Source organism: Pan paniscus, chromosome 2 (assembly GCF_029289425.2).
Source record: "Pan paniscus chromosome 2, NHGRI_mPanPan1-v2.0_pri, whole genome shotgun sequence".
In the NCBI taxonomy this organism is placed as follows: Eukaryota; Metazoa; Chordata; class Mammalia; order Primates; family Hominidae; genus Pan; species Pan paniscus.
The window spans coordinates 145,857,572-145,876,674 of record NC_085926.1 but is presented as its reverse complement, the minus strand read 5'-3'; the positions used below and the strand labels follow the sequence as shown (position 1 = coordinate 145,876,674).

Here is a 19,103-nt window from a genome sequence, read left to right as displayed (position 1 = left end):
TCCTGCATGGACTGGCCTCTGCTTACTTTGACATATCACAGATCTATTCTCCTGGATCTCCTTGTTCTAGACTTTCTGGCCATCTTTCCATATTGAGCACTTTTTCATTCCTCCTCCACTCAGCCTTTGTGCTCTTAAATTCTCTTTGGAATGCTGCTCATTCCCATACATTAATGGAATCTCAGAAAAAAATGTTACTTCCTTGGGCAAGCCTCCCTAATTTCTGTCCCTACATCACCACCATCATCACTACAATGTAGGTGAGGTTTCTTTATAATCCACTGTAATAGAATAATGTTATTTTCATAATGAGCAGCTAACTTTATTAATATATGGTATTGTTAATCAAGAAAAGTGACCAAGGGAAGCCTCAATCATTTTAGGAGGTCTATTTGCCAAAGTTAAGGATGTGTGCCCAGGATACAGGTCTATGCCTTTCTCTGAAGATGATGTTGAGGGCTTCAGTATTTAAAGGGGACAGGGCAAGATATTGAGAAATACACAATTTTCATGTGAGGAGGGATTAGGGAAAACAGTCATTCATCGCTTTGTCTGGTGGCAGACAATACAGCAGAAGAAACAATCAGATATGCATTTGTCTCAGACAGGCACAGGGATGACTTTGAGTTCTGTCCCATGTCCCTGCACCTGTGAAGATAAGCTATCAATTTACATTGCCACGGTGAACTTTAACAGAAACACTTTAGTGTAAAGATCTTGGGACCCACAGGAAATTCCTGTGGGCAAAATGTGAGGGAAGTATGTAGCTCTTTATCTTTGTAACCATCTTCTTTAGGAACCAAAATGGGAAGCAGGTTTTCATGACCCAGTTCCAGCTTGACTTTTCCCTTTGGCTTAGTGAGTTTGGGGTCTTGAGATTTATTTTCTTTTCACAGTATTGATCTGACAATATCTAACAATATCTTTTACTTACTTGAGAGCTTTATGAGAGCAGGAACCAATTTTAAATGCACTTTCCATTATGTCACTATCGCCTAACAAATTGCCGTACTGATATTAACCTAGTCAATAAACATATGTTGAATGTTGAATAAAGTAGACCTTCAACCCTTATTTCCACCAGGAAGCATGGCTCTCCATTTTTTAAAAAAGCGAATACCCCAACTCTTGCAAGAATTGCTCCAGGTCACAACTTCCATCCTCCTCCACACCAACCTCTTTGGATTCTGAAATTCTTGATATCCCCACTTGGCTCGTCCTTCATTGTTTTCTTTGTTTGATTTTGGAAATTTCTTTTTATATCATTTATTTTTAATATTAACCTAAAAATTCTTATGAAATACCACTTCTTACAAATGTCTCCTTTTCTCCCAGAATCTATCTACAATTCGAGGCTCCAGAGGTTGTGCCCACCAGCCAGCTTGGGTTCTAGTACCCCAGGGAATAGGGCACCTCCAGGCTTTCCACCATGCCCAGAGGAAATATCAGACAGACATCACTGAAAACAAGTTTACAGTTGGTCCTTCTTGAATTACTGAGATCTGCCCTTCCTAGCCTAGAGATAAATACAATAAAAATACAATAAAAATGTATTTATCTCTCTTTTGGGCTCCATCATCACCAACCTGCCAGATCTTGTACTCCTTACTAGGCTAATGTATTAATATATACTAATGGAAAAATATGTTTTAATTTAAACAGAGATGCTCTGGAAGCAGCATTTGAAATGAAAAGATCTTACAGCATTCTTTATTTCATATGTTCTTTCTTTTATGTGTGTTGAGATTTTATTTTTTTAGATACCTAAGGTAATTTAAATAATAAATTAGACTCTTCAAGACCTAATGTCAATTCTAAAAGATTCTCCCAGAAGATGGTATACTACCAGAATTGAGCTCATGAAAAGGCATAGTGTTCTGTATACTGTATAGAAAATAAATAGGACACAACATCTGCTCTAGAGAACTTGCATCTATTATTAGGGAAGACTACGTAACTATGGGGAAATAGGCAATGGTGTCTTGGACATTTAGCAGTTCACAAGAGTTATTTTAGTGACAACCCTGCACATAAAATTAAAGCATCTTATATATTAGACTGCAGACCTGAAGAAGTCTTTGGAAAACATTATAACTTTATGGACTTTAATGAATTAAGTCAATAAAATAATTGAAGTAGGCCCTCTAGGGAAACAACTACTTTTGTTTAATTAGTCCTTCTAAATAGCTTTTGATGGAGTAACACTGTGTTTCAAAGTAGCATGCAAATGTTTGTTTTGATTATTACTTATTCCTTTAAGTAGCTACAATCAATAATAAAATAATAAGTTTTCATTTATTTAAGCATTATGTCAAAGATGTTGGACTCCAAGCTTGAAATGTATTAGCTCATTTATCTACTCAATAATTATTTGCATTAGGAGCAATATTATGACCATTTTACAGCTGAAGATACTGAGGTTAAGTATCCTGCTCAAGATTACTTAGTTACTGGTGGAAACTGAGATTTGAAACAAAGTATTTGACCAGTGGTTCTCCACTGGGGACAAATTTGGCAATGTCCAGAAATGGTTTTAGTTGTCAGTACTTGGGGAGTACTACTGGTATCTAGTGGGTAGAAGATTCACATTAAATTGAGCTTGAAAGGGACACTCGGTTCAGTATGAGAGCTGAAACAAGAGAGCAGAGTGTTGCCTTGTTTGACCTCAGTTGGGAATGTCCATGTCCACAACTAATAATTTTGGGGTTACAAATAAATTCTTTCAAGTATGCAAATTCACAAATATAGAATCAATGAATAATGAGAATCTGCTGTACCTCAGTGACTGCCCATAATACATTCTTATGCTCAAAGAAACATTAATACAAAGTCTTATAAAATAGTTCAGTTTATTTTTTTCTATACTTTTTGTAGCCTTGTTGGTTTGCCTAAAGATATTACTTAATAGCATGGTGTTATAGGTCATAATTTTAGAAATTATTTAAATTGTTTACTAGGCCACAATCTTGCTTTTTTCATTTCAATCTATCTTCAAGAAAAGTGGTTCTCAATTGTTGATACAAGGTAGACTTACCCACGGAGTTTTGTAAAGATATAGATGTTTAGGCCTTAATCTTTACTTACTGAATCTATTTGCTTCATATTCTACATATATTTTTTGTATATTATGTATATAATGTTTCAGAATTATTGATTGTGAACATTGTGTTCATTTATTTTTATAAATCAGGTGTAACACATATTGAATTTTTGAAAATGGGCTTATCAGTTATCTCTAGAGATAGTTTGTCTAAAATTTTTTTGGAATGGCTTTCTTTTTATACTTTGTAGGCTGCAGAAACAACCAACATTTGTTGTCACTTACAGATTCTCTTTATGAACTCTCATTAGTCCTTTCACATTTGAAAAATTTCAATAATAGATTAGCAATAGCCATTACGTCTCTGTAATCTACAAATAGTCTTTATTTTACTCAGATGCTTATCTGATTTTGTGTTTGACAAAAAAAGACTTTGACATGGACAGGAAAGTCCTTTTCCACGCTGTTGGAACACCATGAAAAAGGGCTATTGCAGGTTCTTCACATTATTGGCAATTCAGAGAAAAGACTTTTGGGTAAAGGCTTCTGAGGACATCACTTATACAACATTCAGACTGGGTTGAGTCAAGAACAAAACAGCTTCGCAAGACTTATAACCCAAAATCTAATGAAACATACCAATTTAATCAATTCTGTTTTTGTTATCTGAATTGAAACATTTTAAAATAATATCTATTTCCATTGGGCCCTCCAGAAATTCTTCAGCTTCTAACTTTTCATGTTAATTCAGTTACTTACATATGTTCAGTAAGAATCTGTTCTCATTTCTACCAAGATATAATTTTTAGTATTGACTATGCAACCAAGGCTTCACCTGGAGTGTTATAATTGAGAATAATGCTCATTTAATCAGGTTGACAAGCAACTTTTACAGAACTATAATTGACTTTACCTGTGAAACTGCCTACAAAGTCCTCCCAGGGAAACTGCCTGGTACCTGGCTATAGAGTCACATTTACAAATGGTAAGAAAGGTCATATCAGGCATGTGAGAAAAAAAAAAAAAAACCTACAAATATTTTGGGGACTTGAAGAGGAAGAGGAGAGAAAATTCATCCACATGTACATGTACTACAGGTGAAATCTGGTATAGATAGTCTTTTGAGACTTGGTTTCCTACCTTCAGGGTAGTAAGTAAGAGAGGATTTTAAAATTAAAATCCAACCTGATATTCTTTATGACAACTTCTAGAAATAAGTTAACCTTCTGATTGCTCAATACTTTATGGCTGTGGACTTTACTCTTGCTGCATATATGCAAATAATCAGGCTAAATATAATGAGACAATTCTTATTTTGTGATAAAGAATAATCTTTCTTTGAGTTTATTAAGATCACAATGGAGAGAAAAATTATTGAAGACTTTGAGGCTGGGTGTAGTGGCTGACACCTGTAATCCTAGCACTTTGGTAGGATGAGGTGGAGGATTCTGTGAGCCTAGGAGTTCAAGACCAGCTTGGGCAACATAGGTAGACCCTTTCTCTACAAAAAAATTTAAAAGTTAGCGAGGCATGGTGGCTCATGCCTGTAGTTCCAGCTACTCTGGAGGCTGAGGCGGGACGATTGCTTGAGCCCATTAGATTGAGGCTGTGGTGAGCTGTGATCACGCTTCTGTACTCCAGCCTGGGTGACAGAGCAAGATCCTGTCTCAAAGAGAAGAAAAAAGACTTTGAAGTAGAGGAAAGAGACTGCTACTACTTATCTTTTCAATGGAGAACACCATAGCATCTGCTGATTAACTCATCCAGTAGGAGTGTGCACTTTACTTTGTCTTCGACTAGGCTATTTTACAACTTTGCAGAAATAGGCATTAACTTGTCTAAAACTAATAGTATTACAACTAATTTCTGTCTATAAATATATAAACTGTGTCTGGTGAAATGCATGTGACCAGTGTATATTAACTTCTGCATATTGACCAATTTTGCCAGTTCTGAATTCATTCATAAATGTATTTCAATATTTCTTATCTGATTATAAACTTAGAAAAATTTAAATATTTTTGCACCTGTGTTATTCTCTCATTGATTAATAAGTTAAAATCTTTGACATATGCTAAATTTATATTATATGAGAGTCATGATATTATCTTTTAGTTAGAAAGTTATCTTCTAACATTTCCTACGCAAGAAAATGATCTATTGAGTTTTTGGAAACTGGAAACAGTAAACAATCTATTGCTAAAGCAATATAATGAATGAAAGTTAAGAAAACTAGCTTCACATTATTGTCATGATTCTGAAATTACTTCTTATTTTCACTATTTATATGAATGTGCAGGTTTTTACAGTTTCAAGTGTGCATCATCATGAGTACAGAGAAGGCCTCTCAAATCTATTTGATAATAAGAAAACAGATATTCTTAAAATACCATTGATATGACATCAGAATTTGAGTATAGAAAATATTTATCAGTGGTTAATGAAAAAAATAGTGGTAAACATGCTTAATGAATAGAGAAAGTGCATGAGACAGAATAAAAGGTACATGCTTAAAAAGAAGCCATGAAGATATACTGCCAGCTACAGATGTTTATGATAGCATAGATATGTCTATTTGGGCATAAATCTGAACTATATCTCCTGGTCTAGGGGAATAAGATAATAGTCCTAGAGTTTATCAATAATTTCAAGGACTACATATTACAATGGCATGGAAGCAATAAAGAGCCTGATATGAAGAAGCTTGTGTTGATAAAGTAGGCGGTCCTGTGAGGCTGAAAGACAATTAAACTCAAAGTCTCAAATTTCAAGGTCTTTTTCCTGTATTTTAAGGACACTGAGACACTATGCTTTCCCATGGTCACTCATGCTATAGTCCTGTCCTTTTTGTCATTAATGAGCAAAGGCCAACTATACTAGAAGCAGAAATTTGCATAGATGCCCTTTTAATTCACTGACACTGACAAAAAAGACATAGTTGAACCTCCAATAGTCACTGATAGTGAACTATGCAAAATATCTTTGCTATTCATTCATACTTTGTTATAAATAAGCTAGATATCTGTGCCACTATTCTAATAATCACAGTCTTATCCATCCCCTCCCTCTACACTGACAGTTTACATTAAATATAATCACTGTCATGTAGTTCCATGGTGTCAGGTAGGGGAAACCTGGAGGATGGAGATCTTGTTTCTACCAGGAGGAAGTGACAAACAGACTGAGCAGAATTCAAAGATAAATAATAAAATTAAGAGAAATACATAAGCAAGAACTTTTTGCTCCACTGTTGAAGGATAAAACTAGCTGAAATGAAGAAAAAGCAAATATTTAAATGATCACAAAAGACAAAAATGTGTATATTATGGGGTCAGGGTTCTACTCAAGGAAGAAAGTTTTCTTTTAGAGGGGATAATCAAGAAAGCTCGCCTGGCAAAAGTTAAGTTATATGGATATAATTATTAAGTTAGAGAAAACACAATAGTCTAATAAATAGAGTGAGATACATACTGTACTCCCGATATTTCCTCAGATCATTTGCTGTTTTTCAGGGGAAAATGAGTCATTGCTAACAAGACACATTGTCTATTTTTTTTTCTTTTTTTTTGAGATGGAGTCTCACTCTATTGCACAAGCTGGAGTGCAGCGGCGCAATCTCGGTTCACTGCAACCTTTGCCTCCCAGGTTCAAACAATTCTCCTGCCTCAGCCTCCTAAGTAGCTGGGACTACAGGCACGTGCCACCATGTCTAGCTAATTTTTGTATTTTTAGTAGAGATGGGGTTTCACCATATTGGCCAGGCTGGTCTCGAACTCCTGACCTCGTGATCCTCCTGCCTCGGCCTCCCAAAGTGCTGGGATTACAGGCTTGAGCCACTGCACCCAGCCACATTGTCTGTTTTCCACTTCCCCAGGATTGAAAAGACCTTGCCTGAAAAGTACCTCCAATACTATGGGATCTGGCTAATGAGCCATAGGAATTTTAAATGAGGCCCCCTGTCTTTTAGTTAAATTTAGTACAATTTACATATAAAGATAAATAAGAAAATAGTCCAATAGATTAAGAGGACACACAATTTTCATGGCTTGGAACCTGTTTCAGAATAATGGGGGAAAGTTTTAAACATGCTTTAAGGGATAGTTTTCTAGCAATGAAGATATGGAGAAGATATGGATAGACTCTTTCTGAGTCTCTGGGAACCAAGTAAAGAAACTTTCTGCAAAATTCCAATAGGAAAAAAAAATAGAGAGTACTGGTGTACCTACAATGCAGCATTGGGTTTATATGAAGTAGTACGGGTAGAATTTCTGCTAATACAGTTCTACTACAGCATAAACTCTAAGGACAGAATTAAAAGGCTTGGCTTATTTTACATATTTCATAATTCAATTCTTCAAATAGTGGGCACTATAATATGACAGACACTTTGCTATGCAGTAGGGGTATAATACAGAATAAGACAAGGTCTTTTCTTCTGAAGAGGTCAGAATAGATTGTGTTGCAAAGCTTTAGCATTTTACGGAATTTTTTAAATTGAGAGTTTCTCAACAGAGAGTACTGCTTTGTCACGATTAGGAGACCCAAAATAAGACTTCCTACCCTAAGAATTATTTCATTAAAACAGGACAAAAATTACAGAATAAATTACAGTTCTGCAAACTGAATCAATTTGGCTTCATCAAAATGCACTATAATGTCTTTATTTTTCTCATTTTGTCACAGACCAGTAAAAAATTCAAGAACTCCACTAATTTAAGAATCACCAACTTTGACATATAAAAAGAGTTTGCAGTGTTATGTGCCCTCTTCTTTCAAAAGGAAGCGTACGTCTCATCACTGAGTGGACAAGGAGAAGGAATGGAACACACAGACACAGACATGCCCATATATCATCTACCAAAAAGATAAGTACGATAACAAAATCCAATTTTAAAATGCAACATACTTCCTGGGGATTTTCTATCCACTTTTAATATCTACATGTGAATTTTTAATCAAATAATTCTGTAACATCTTGATAAGATCCAATACACTTGTGGAATTTACATTTTTATTGGGGGAACAGGGAAAGGTTATTTTGGATTGCTTGGAATATAACTATTGAAGGCTGAGTCTGAATGTATTTTAGGATCTGAGAACAGCATGTGGTTGTAGGCATCTGGAAGTCAGGTCATAAGAAGAATTGAAAATGAGGGAAGATTGAGGAAAATATTAGGAGAAAGCCAAAGATAAACTCATAAATTCTGACTGCTTTTGTTTTTCTTCTAAAGACGATGCTCCAACTTAAAAAAAAAAAAACAAAAAACAAAAAACAAACAAACAAACAAAAAACACCCCTCTTTTCTTTTCTTGAGACAGGGTCTTGCCCTGTTGCCCAGGCTGGAGTGCAGCGGTGTGATCTCGGCTCACTGCAACCTCTGCCTCTGGGGTACAAGAGAGCCTCCCATCTCAGCCTCCTGAGTAACAGAGATTACAGGCATGCACCACCATGACTGGCTAATTTTTGTATTTTTAGTACAGACGGGGTCTCACCATGTTGGCCAGGCTGGTATCGAACTCCTGGGCTCAAGCAATTCGCTGCCTCGGTCTCCCAAAGTGCTGGGATTACAGCCCTGAGCCACCTTGCCCAACCCCACACCTTTTATTGATAGGACTTTAAACAAATAAAGTATAAATTGATAAAAATTAAATGGGTCTGGTAGAAATGAGAATAAGCAACCCAATGCCCTAGCTGCAGAAGTTGTGCCTTCAACAATCATGTCTGCCTATGTTCAAAAACAATGGTTTTAAAAGAGAAATAAAAACTGGAAAGGAAAGATGGCAATAGGCTGAAACTCAGAGGACTAGAATAAATATTCTGAACTCAGGAAATGTAAGGAGTCATCTGTGCTCTAAAAACATTTAGTTTTGTAAGTACTTACACTTAGCCTGATTACCCTTCAAGGCTGATACGGAAATTCTAAGGTGGTAAAATAGGAGAGGAGGTTGGATAAAGATGATGAACTGAGCATACAGGAGTCCCCCTTATCCATGGTTTCTGAGCATAGAGGAGTCCCCCATATCCATGGTTTCGATTATCCGTGGTCAACAATGGTCTGAAAATATTAAATGGCAAATTCCAGAAAAAAGCAATTTATAAATTTTAAATTGTAAGCCATCTTAGTAGCATGACAGAATCTTGCCTTGTCTTGTCCTCACCCAGGTTTTGAATCATCCCTTTGTCTAGCATAGCTACACTGCCTATGCTACTGGCCCCTTAGTCACATAGTGGCCCTCTTGGTTATTAGATTGACTGTCCTGATATCACAGTGCTTGTATTTAAGGTCAATAGTAGCCAAACTCTATGTCATTTACCTGACTTCGTTTCATTATGCAAGCATTTTATCATCTGACATTATCACAAGAAGGGTAGGTACACCTACAATTCCCCAGCACAAAATTCTAGGAGACTTTATTTAGGTTCTTTATAAACAGATATAGGACATGGAGGGGGATAAATGATTAGGAGAACTTTTGAGGAAAAATCTTGAAAGACAGCAGAAGAAACTACAGCCAAAAATATCTGTACAAGAGCTGTGGAGGTAGAAGTGGCTCAGGGTTTAGAACCCATACTCAACACAACAGTGAACAGGAATCAGCACTAGTGGAGTCTCTAATAATAACTGAAAATAATTACTCAAAATTCCGCATAGCCAAGCCTCTTGATTCTGATTACCAATTCATAGGTGTGTTCGATAAAGAACTGCTAGAGAAATGATGGGGAGGAAATAATCAAAGAAATAAGAGTATTTCTCATTGCCAAAGAAATGAATCTCAAATTTGAAATGAGCTTCATACTAAAAATATTCAAAAAATAATTTTAAAAGCTTGTTTGAAGATTTTTCCCCCAGGCTCTAAAATCAAAATATGCTTGCTGTTATGAACCAAAATATAGACATCTACAAAGCAAAAGTAAACTGCCTATACTTTCCCAGTCCAATACTAGCACCTGCATTAACTAGTGTTAAAGTGATGTGTATTCTTCCACGCTTTCTCTATATTCACTTAAAAAATATGCATACCTTCCTGAAGAGTGATTCTTTTTCCTTTCTTATAACAAAAGTGGGATTACAGTATACCATATTTTTTTATACTTTTTCTTTTTACATATACTCTGTGCATTCCTCTGGAGTCATTGATAGGGCTGTAAATTAGTTGTTCATTCTGCTTAAAATAATCTTTTTCATTATCTTTGGGAAGCTGTCTTTCTCATTTTCTTCAGGTTCCAGTTTATATCGTATCTGTAATTTTCTATTATATAACTTTGTTTTATTTTATTCTTAGTACATAACCACTCTCTGAAATTATTTTTATTTGTTTACCTGTTTATTTCCTACCCTCACTAGAATATAACAGTCATGAAAGATACACTTTCCTTCAGTACTTGCTCTAATGTTCACACTTAAAACAGGACATGAACATTGTAGAGATAAGTTAAATGTTTCCTGAATGAAAAATTAATAAGCTCATTCTTTTTTTATAGTTGAAAAGCATTTCACAGCATGAATATACGTTAATTTATTCAACCTGTCTCCTATTAATTGACAATATAGTTTGCTGATTTATTTTTGCCACTTATATAATGCTACAATAACATTCTTGTACATATTTCCTTACTTATTTGTGATGTCATTTCTATCTGATAGATACCCTAAACACAGAAATTGCTTGATTAAAGAATGTGTGCATGTGTGTGTGTATGAGTGTATGTATGCGTGTGTATATATATGTATATACACAAATATCTATGTGTATATATATATTTTTTATTTTAATGGATACTACCCAATATTTTCCAAAGAGGTCATAGCACTTTACACTTCTTCTAGAATGTATGAGTTCCCATTTCCCCACATCTTCATTGGCACCCAGCATTATCTATAGAGCATACTGACATGCACACGTATTTTTGCCAACCTCATGGGTTAAAAAAGTAGTCTGTTATCATTGTTTTCATTTCCATTTTCCTACTAGTGAAATTAACATATTTTCATATATTAATACCTATTTTCCAAAAAAAGGGCTCTCATAAGGAACTTAATTGTCCAGGACCTTGAATTTGGACTTCGCTGTTCCCAGAATTGTGAGAAACATATTTTTGTTGTTTCAGCCACACAATATATGGTATTTTTATTATATCAGCCCAAATTGACTAAGACACTAGGTATTCAATTTTGATTACTGCAGCTTTGCAATAAATTTAAAATTGTGTTGAGTGAGTCTTTCCTCATAAATCATCTACTTTTTAAAGTTTTTGGTAATTTTCTCCTGAAATCTTCAAATAGATTTAACCTATTTAGTAGGGATTCTGATAGACTTTTAAAATTAATTTTATATAATCATTTGGTAATGTTGACATTTTAATGATATTGAGTTGACACTGTGGTTTGGTTCCCATTATCTATTCTTTCTCATGGTATGAACTCTCATTTTAATTCAACCATTCATATGTCCCCAGTGCATCTCATCAGCTTAGAGAGATGTTGAATCCTCTGTATCTCCAGGGGTACGGGAATGTGGCATATAGTAATCAGCATTATCCCATCTCCTAGCCCATGCTTACAGAGAGTCCTATGACCCAAGTTGGGCAATGAAACACAACGAGAAAGTGATTGTGGGCTTTTGAGAAAGAAATTTCCTTAGCTCCATAAGGAAGTGCCCATATGTAAACTAGTCTTTCTTCTTCTAGTTGTTAGGAAGTCTAGAGTCCTGACAGTGTTGGCAGTGCCTAGAGATCCCTAAAGGAAGCAGAATAAGGATGGAACTGACAAGTGGAAGGCAGAACAGAAAAAGCAAAAAGATGCATTAAACACTGAATCTAACCTTAAACTTCCAGTTTGTCAACAGATAAATCTCTTTCACTTATGCTTCTTAAATGTCAGTGTGAATAAGGCATGTTAAAACACAGATTCTTAGGCTGCACCTCCAGAGATTCTGATTCAGTATTTCTGGGATAGGGCCTGAAATTTGCATCTCTAACAAGATCCCAAATGGTGTTTCCCACTGACCACATTGTGAGAAGCAGAGCCCAGCATTATTTCAGCTAGTTTGAGTTTCATTTTTCCTTCCTTGCAACCAAATGCATCCTAACTGATGTACCATTCAGGAGTGTGTGTATGTGTGTGTGTGTGTGTGTGTGTGTGTGTTTTCAAGGTCATGATTCTTATCCACCAATAAAATTCATTTATTTGTTTATTTATGGAATTTTATACTTTTCTTCATCTAGGTTTTTTTCTTTTCACGGTTAATTTATTTCCTAGGAAAGTTACAGATTTTGTTAATTATCATAAGCACTAACAAGTTATTGTGTGTTTTGGGGCTTTTTAGCCTGTGTGTAAAACATGTATTTTGGTATATTTCATATATATATATATATAATTTGTGTGTATATATGTGTATATACACATAGCCTTTTTTACATTTATTAAAATGATAATGGCAGATGGCTTGCACTGTAGCTTCTTCGGTTTTCAAGATATAAAATCTGTCACATTCAGGATCTTGACAGAAAACAATCAACACACTTTTTCACTAAAGAAAGTTTAGCAGGTTATTTACAGAATAGTTAGCAGGTTTAAAGAAACATGGTTGAGAAGGGGAAGCCTTCAAGTAAGAGATAAAAATAAATATTTTCATATATGCAAAGGTTTATTTCCATTACCACTTTCTGAAAAAAGTGGAGTATGTATATTAGCAAAGCAATAGTCTCGAAAAGGAAAAATGTAAGAAACAAGACAGAGTAGAGAAAAATAATTCTATAAAATGAATAACTGAATCTAAATAATTGGTGACACTCTAAAAATAATATGCTCATAATATTACTTATAATTTTCCCTTATTACAACAGGGCAGTGGTGACAGGTAAGAAAAATGAAGAGAGTTGGGCAAGGTTCCCATCTATCGTAGAGAGTAAATTGATATGGCTAAACCTTCATAACAACTGAAAAATAAGTTGGAATATGTATGTTAAGATTTGAAGGATATACACTAGGCAGGGAGAAACACAATTTGTAACTTCAACCCATAAATGGAAAAAGAAAACCAGTAACAAGTAATCTTGATGGATCAAATTAAAAGCAGATAAGAACAGCACAGTAACAGAGCAGAAGAGTATCAGTGATAAGCAAAGTAATATGGAAAGGAAATATTCGTGCATTTTAGAATTCACAAAACATAAATGGATTAAATTCCCCAAGTCAAAGGTTTGAAAAAAAATACAGTTATCTTTTATTTAAAGATAAGTACCATAAAAGTGATGTTGTAGAAAGACTGAAAATTAAGTAATGATGATTAAGTATTAGGTAAATGGTAACTCAAAGAAAGCAGATATATCAATACTGAGAATGGACAAAAGAGAATTCAAGGTGAAGTACATTAAAAGGGGAGAAGGGATAATGGATGCTGATAACATTATAGGCCAATAAGAAGATACAGTAGTCATAAAACTGCCACATGGCTTTAGAAACTTTTAAAGTAAAAGCTGATATAAATACCAGTTGAGTGTTTAATTCACCAGTTGAGAATTTCACAGTGGTAGACACTTACGCAACCCTTTTAGAAAGTGATTAAGTGAGTAAAAGTTAGGAAAGATGTAAGTCAAAGGTAGCAAACTTTTTCTGCAAAGAGCCAGATAAGAAATATTTTAGACTTGAAGGCCATGTGTCTCTGTCACACAAGTGAATCCTGCTACTGTAATGTGAAAACAACCATTAACAATATGATGTAGGCCCAGCACTTTGGGAGGCCCAGGCGGGCAGATCACCTGAGGTCAGGAGTTCAATACCAGCCTGGGCAACATGGCAAAACCCCATCTCTACTAAAAATACAAAAATTAGCCAGGTGTGGTGGCACGCGCCTGTAGTCCCAGCTACTTGGGCGGCTGAGGCAGGAGAATCGCTTGAACCCAGGAGGCAGAGGTTGCAGTGAGCTGAGATCGCACCACTGCACTCCAGCCTGGGTGACATAGTGAGACTCTGTCTCAAAAAAAAAAATGTATATATATATGATTTAGCTGTGTTTCAATAAAACTTAGTTTATAGCTACAGGTGATAGATGATATTTGGCCTGTCACTGTACTTTGCTAACCTCTGATACAGATAATTTAAATAACAAACAAAAAAACCTGATCATATACAAGGCAATCATTAAACAAATAAGACTTACAGGTTACAATTCGAAATCAACTACTTCCACCCCAAATCAATACACTGTGGAGCTACTCTTTCCCTCTCCTTGGGTGAAATCTACGATTTTTATAATCACTTTAAGAAACTAAAAAAATTCTTCAATCACGTTGACTCACAATGCACACCTAATTCAGTAGCTAAAATATCCAGCTCCATGCGATAGTTGAAACTCTGAGCCTTATTCTACATTAGAGCTTCAGCCTCACTCCAGGCAGCCTATTTCCCGTCTTGATAGGAAGCCTTCAGTGGGAAGGAAAGGAGGGGAGCATAGGTGACTTCTGCAATACTTTCCCTGCTTATGAGTCTATTGCTTCTCCCTCCTACTCACTGGGATCTTCCAATGCCACAGCAGGGAAGGAAGGGAAAAGGAGGGACAAAAAGGCTTTCTTGATGGATGCTGATATAATTAAAGCTATGGCAGATGCTAAAACTTATTCTTTCTTTGAAGAGTATATAGGTTCCTTTGGAGACAGCTAAAAATTGGTTCCCTTGAGGCATTTAAAAAAATATCCTGTTGTTGGTAACTCAGGTCCAGATATGCCTTTTTCCTCTTTTCACAGAGGTCGCCTTCCCCTCACCCCAGATAGCCATCTTGAGCTGTTTCTAAAATGACCCCTGCTGATCTCTTCCTATGGGTAACACCTAGGCATTCAGCTTAAAGAGTATAAGTACATGAATTGTGATGCTAAACCCCAATTATGGCCACAGTATTTCGTTTGCATCAATGAATGAGGCTTGTTTACTTTGCAAATCTATGAAACCTTTGATAATATGAGTGGGACAGCAGAATGAACATCTGTGTGCTAATATTATCTGGGATTAAAACTTTAGGATTAGTTAATTTACACATAGCCAATCATAGTAAATGTTCAAAAAGGAATCATACACCCAGAGAATCAATCACAGAAAAGGGGTTTCTTGCTATAGACAAGGAAAGCCTTAAGATTCATAGTTCAAAGGCACTTTCTCCCACAGCAGGGTCCCAGCTTTTCTTCTGTTCTAACACTTGAGGAATCTGACTAGACACTACAGACCTGGTTCTGACAATAGTCATTGTACTGGACTCCATCTACAATGAAGATTTATACTGCTGCTGGGAAGAGAAGCATCCCTTTAAAGGAACTTTATCACTACTACCCCAAATAATATGTGTGTAGTAGGTATATTAATAAGAACATGTAGTTGGGACTGACTGGGTAATCTTACGTGTAATCTCTTTTTCAGTTTATAATCCTATACGAAGTGCAAGTAGTTTGGAAGGCTTGCCTTTGATCAGCTTTCACATGTGACAGAATCAGTGGAGTGAATGTCAAGCTTAGACCACTACCCACCAATGTAGCCTTAACATTGGGAAATGCACATCTTTGGCCCACTGTCAGTGGGAATGCTCTTACTATAGCCCTCTACTCTGATGCCACAGGAGCTTCGTACAGTTTACATTCTTTAAATTTCTCAAGAGTGTGTCTGATACTCTAGGGGACACATATCAATCTCTCTGACTGTTCTCAGTAAAGTCTTTTCCATAAGATACTTGAAGTGAATTTAATGGATATCTCATTCTGACACAGAGGGGTGGGTAGTATTTAATGTCCGTCAGTAATTCTTTCCAGAAAAGGCCTCTTTCTCTCGGTTTATTAATTTATCTCTGGCTGAAGTCTAGGTCTGCAATTTACATGTGCAAGGTGTTTGCAAAAGTGATTTTTTAGGATTTTCTTTGCAAAAGTTGTCTAACTTGGTATAGCTCCTTACAGTGGAATGTGAAAATACTTACCATTAATTTTTTGTGACCTCAGCCAAACCTGACATAGAAAGAGTTTCAATGTAACATCCTGTTACATAAAAGTTTTTAGTATCCATGGGCATTCCATAAAAAGGATCATGTTATCTTTGTACAGTGAAAATCTCAATGAAAACTCCAGATTCAGAAATCACTCAGGCCACATTTTCAGGCAATAAACTTTTGAAATAAAGACAAATGTTCACTCCGATATTAAGAAGACTTTTTAAAGCAACCCTTGGGTAAATTTGGGAGACCAACACTAAAATTAAATTCTAATTAGAAATCAACAATGAGAACACTAGCTCATCATGCGAATGTGATTGACATGCTACACAGAGGGAAATGTATAGTCCTTAAAGCATTTATTTAAAAAAAATAGAACAAATATAAATGTAAAGACACCCTGGGACAGAAGATAAAAGATATGGCTGAGGCAATGCGCTGTTAAGCTACACCTGCACACGGTTGCCATAGTAACAGTGAGTTTTATTTTATTTTTACAGGTGAACCAAGGGAATGCAACACTAGGGACACAAGGGGCTCAAGACATTATATCTCACTAATCAAGATGACAATGAAATATTGATTTTCTTAAACATCTGATGGGATAAAACGCCAGTGAAAACACCAAATTTGGTCAGTATTTTCTCATATTGCCTACTCAAAGCCACTCTACAGCTGAAAATTAAGTAAAACAGAACATACAAAAGTGAATTTGCAATTGTTTAAAGTGGAATTAAATTGGTTTAACTAAAAGGCCAAACAGATTGCAGTTAAATGAAATGGGGTATCTAAAGTTAAGTAATTCAATTCTAATTCACTTGGTTGTAATAAAACATTTAAACATACACATTATGGATATAAGGTCACCCACTGTTTTGAGTCTCCCAAAAAGAAGCTCATAGTTAACTTATAAATTAATTTGAAAGGTTTTATAAAATTGTAAATGTTTTCCTGAGCCTTTAGAAATGCTTTCAAGGGAAATTACCAAGAATGCAATAAAAATATTTTTAGCAGGCTTAAACTGGCAATTTAAACTTTTCTAATATGAAAGATGATGAGTTTTCATAATCTTCTCAGCATCGGAATTTTTTAAAGATTTAAGTATGTTTAAAGAAATAATTTCTCAAAAATGTTTTTTCTTCTTCCTATTTTTCTCTGAGTAGAAGATTTAGAATCATTTCAAGAAAATGAAGCCAATGTATACTTTTTTGAGATTCATATCAAGCTAATTTTTGAGTTATTAAAAGATGTTCAGGTCTATTTTATTTTGATTTCAATTCTGTCTTACAAGTTTAAAATATACAGTCAGACTGTATTCAGGTTTTGATTATTGAGTTTTTTATATCCTTTCAAATGCAGCATTGATTAATATATCATTGCAATGCAAACAAGTGAGTCTTATCCTGCCAAAGAGTAAAAATACAAATATTTTAAAATCATACATACATATAACAAAGAATTGCATTAAGAATAAATAGAGTAGTGTGCATTTATTCTATTTCCTCTCCCCAGATTAGAAGTACAAGAGAGATATATATATTAGTTTTACTGGGGAGAAGTAGGTTCAGAAAGACCACATAGAATACATAAGACTTGAATCTTAAATGATGGGGCAATACTTACCAGGTAGACAATAAGACTGTATGTACTTTGTGCTCCTTCTCACTAACTTTACCCCTACAAGTTAAAGAGGGAGTAATTAAATTACAGAAATTGAAAAACTACATATTATATGGAGTCAATTATTTTGAGCATGTACTTTGGACTCCCAGACATGACCCTTATGTTGAGTGCAGTATCACATGAAGAAATAGATTTCTCTAGAGCATGTAAAATGTTGGTTCACCCAGATAGATTCTGTGGACATGATACTTGTAGTTGTACAGTTGTTTACTTATTTACTGTGATTATTACCATACCGCATCCAGTGAAACTAGTGTCAATTAATAATGCTTTTAAGCTTGTCAGGAAAGGGTAAATAACATCACACTAATAATAGTCTTGAAATCAATGATGAGATAAAAGGGAGGATAAAAACTAGAAGTGCTATGACAATATACTTTTTATTTGAAAAATTAATAAAATATATGCTATCCGCTCAAAAGATTCTGAATAATTTATCATACTTCAAATTTATTCTCCTAAATTTAACACATGTTCTATTTTTTTAAAAAGGATATTAAAGTTTTTATATGACTAAAGAAATTTTTTAAATAATCAACATAAATTCTAATAGAAGACTGATGCTTTTGTGCTCTGTGGCTTTATCCATACTCACTTCCTTGCAGTTTTCCTTCTTGGACATTATCGGTCAATCTGGGTTTTCTTTTGATATTTTCTTGCTAAAATCTGCATCTCTCTCTCTTTTAAAAAAATCAACTGACATCAAAGCATTTTTACTCATATTGAAAACCCTGTTTTTAAACAACTGCTGTTTGTTTCTCTTTAGTAACATCACCAATCCGCTTGGATCTAGGTAACCTTAGCAGGATATATTCCTTTCTCATGTTCTCCTATCCTATTTCCTGCGGAGTCTGATGTAAAACAGATTTTAAAGTTCATAATAGAACAGAGGTCAACATGAAAGACTCTAGGATCCTGGCCTTTGGTTTTTGCTTCTGGTCTTTATTATTACAGCAAATAGTTAGTTGAACTATTATTTTCTGTGTCATATAAAAACATTGGAATGACAGTTCCTTCTTTTTAATCATAGATTGCAATTTTAAAGGATTTTCTAATATATAAGAAGGGATATAAGGGGAAAAAATGATAGGAACACAGTAATCAAAATGAATTGTAATATGCTTAAATTTCTAAAATCTGGGAAACAGAAAGCACATCGTCTTTGTACATGCCCCTCTCTTTCTTTCTTAAATATTTTGATCCAGAATGTGTCTAAGGCAGTCTCTTCTCCTGTGTTTTAGATTCTATTCCCTGCTGTTTCATCTGGAAACATGCTCTGAGGATTTTCTTCTTTTTGTTTTTTTTTTTTTTTGAGATGGAGTCTTGCTCTGTTGCCAGACTGGAGTGCAGTGGCGCAATCTTGGCTCACTGCAACCTCCTTCCTACCAGGTTCAAGCGATTCTCCTGCCTC

The 19,103-nt window shown here is 35.1% G+C and overlaps 1 long non-coding RNA gene across 1 annotated transcript in view; it reads right to left on the bottom strand.

Moving 5' to 3' along the window:
* LOC117979788 (uncharacterized) overlaps positions 1 to 18,385 on the bottom strand; it is a 47,626-nt gene extending 29,241 nt beyond the window's left edge. Inside the window, exons 1-2 of the long non-coding RNA XR_010111465.1 lie at positions 18,288 to 18,385; positions 17,633 to 17,686 (exon numbers count right to left, since the gene is read on the bottom strand). This is a non-coding gene — a long non-coding RNA (uncharacterized LOC117979788). The remainder of the gene's footprint in view (positions 1 to 17,632; positions 17,687 to 18,287) is intronic.
* Between the last annotated feature and the right edge of the window lie 718 nt (positions 18,386 to 19,103).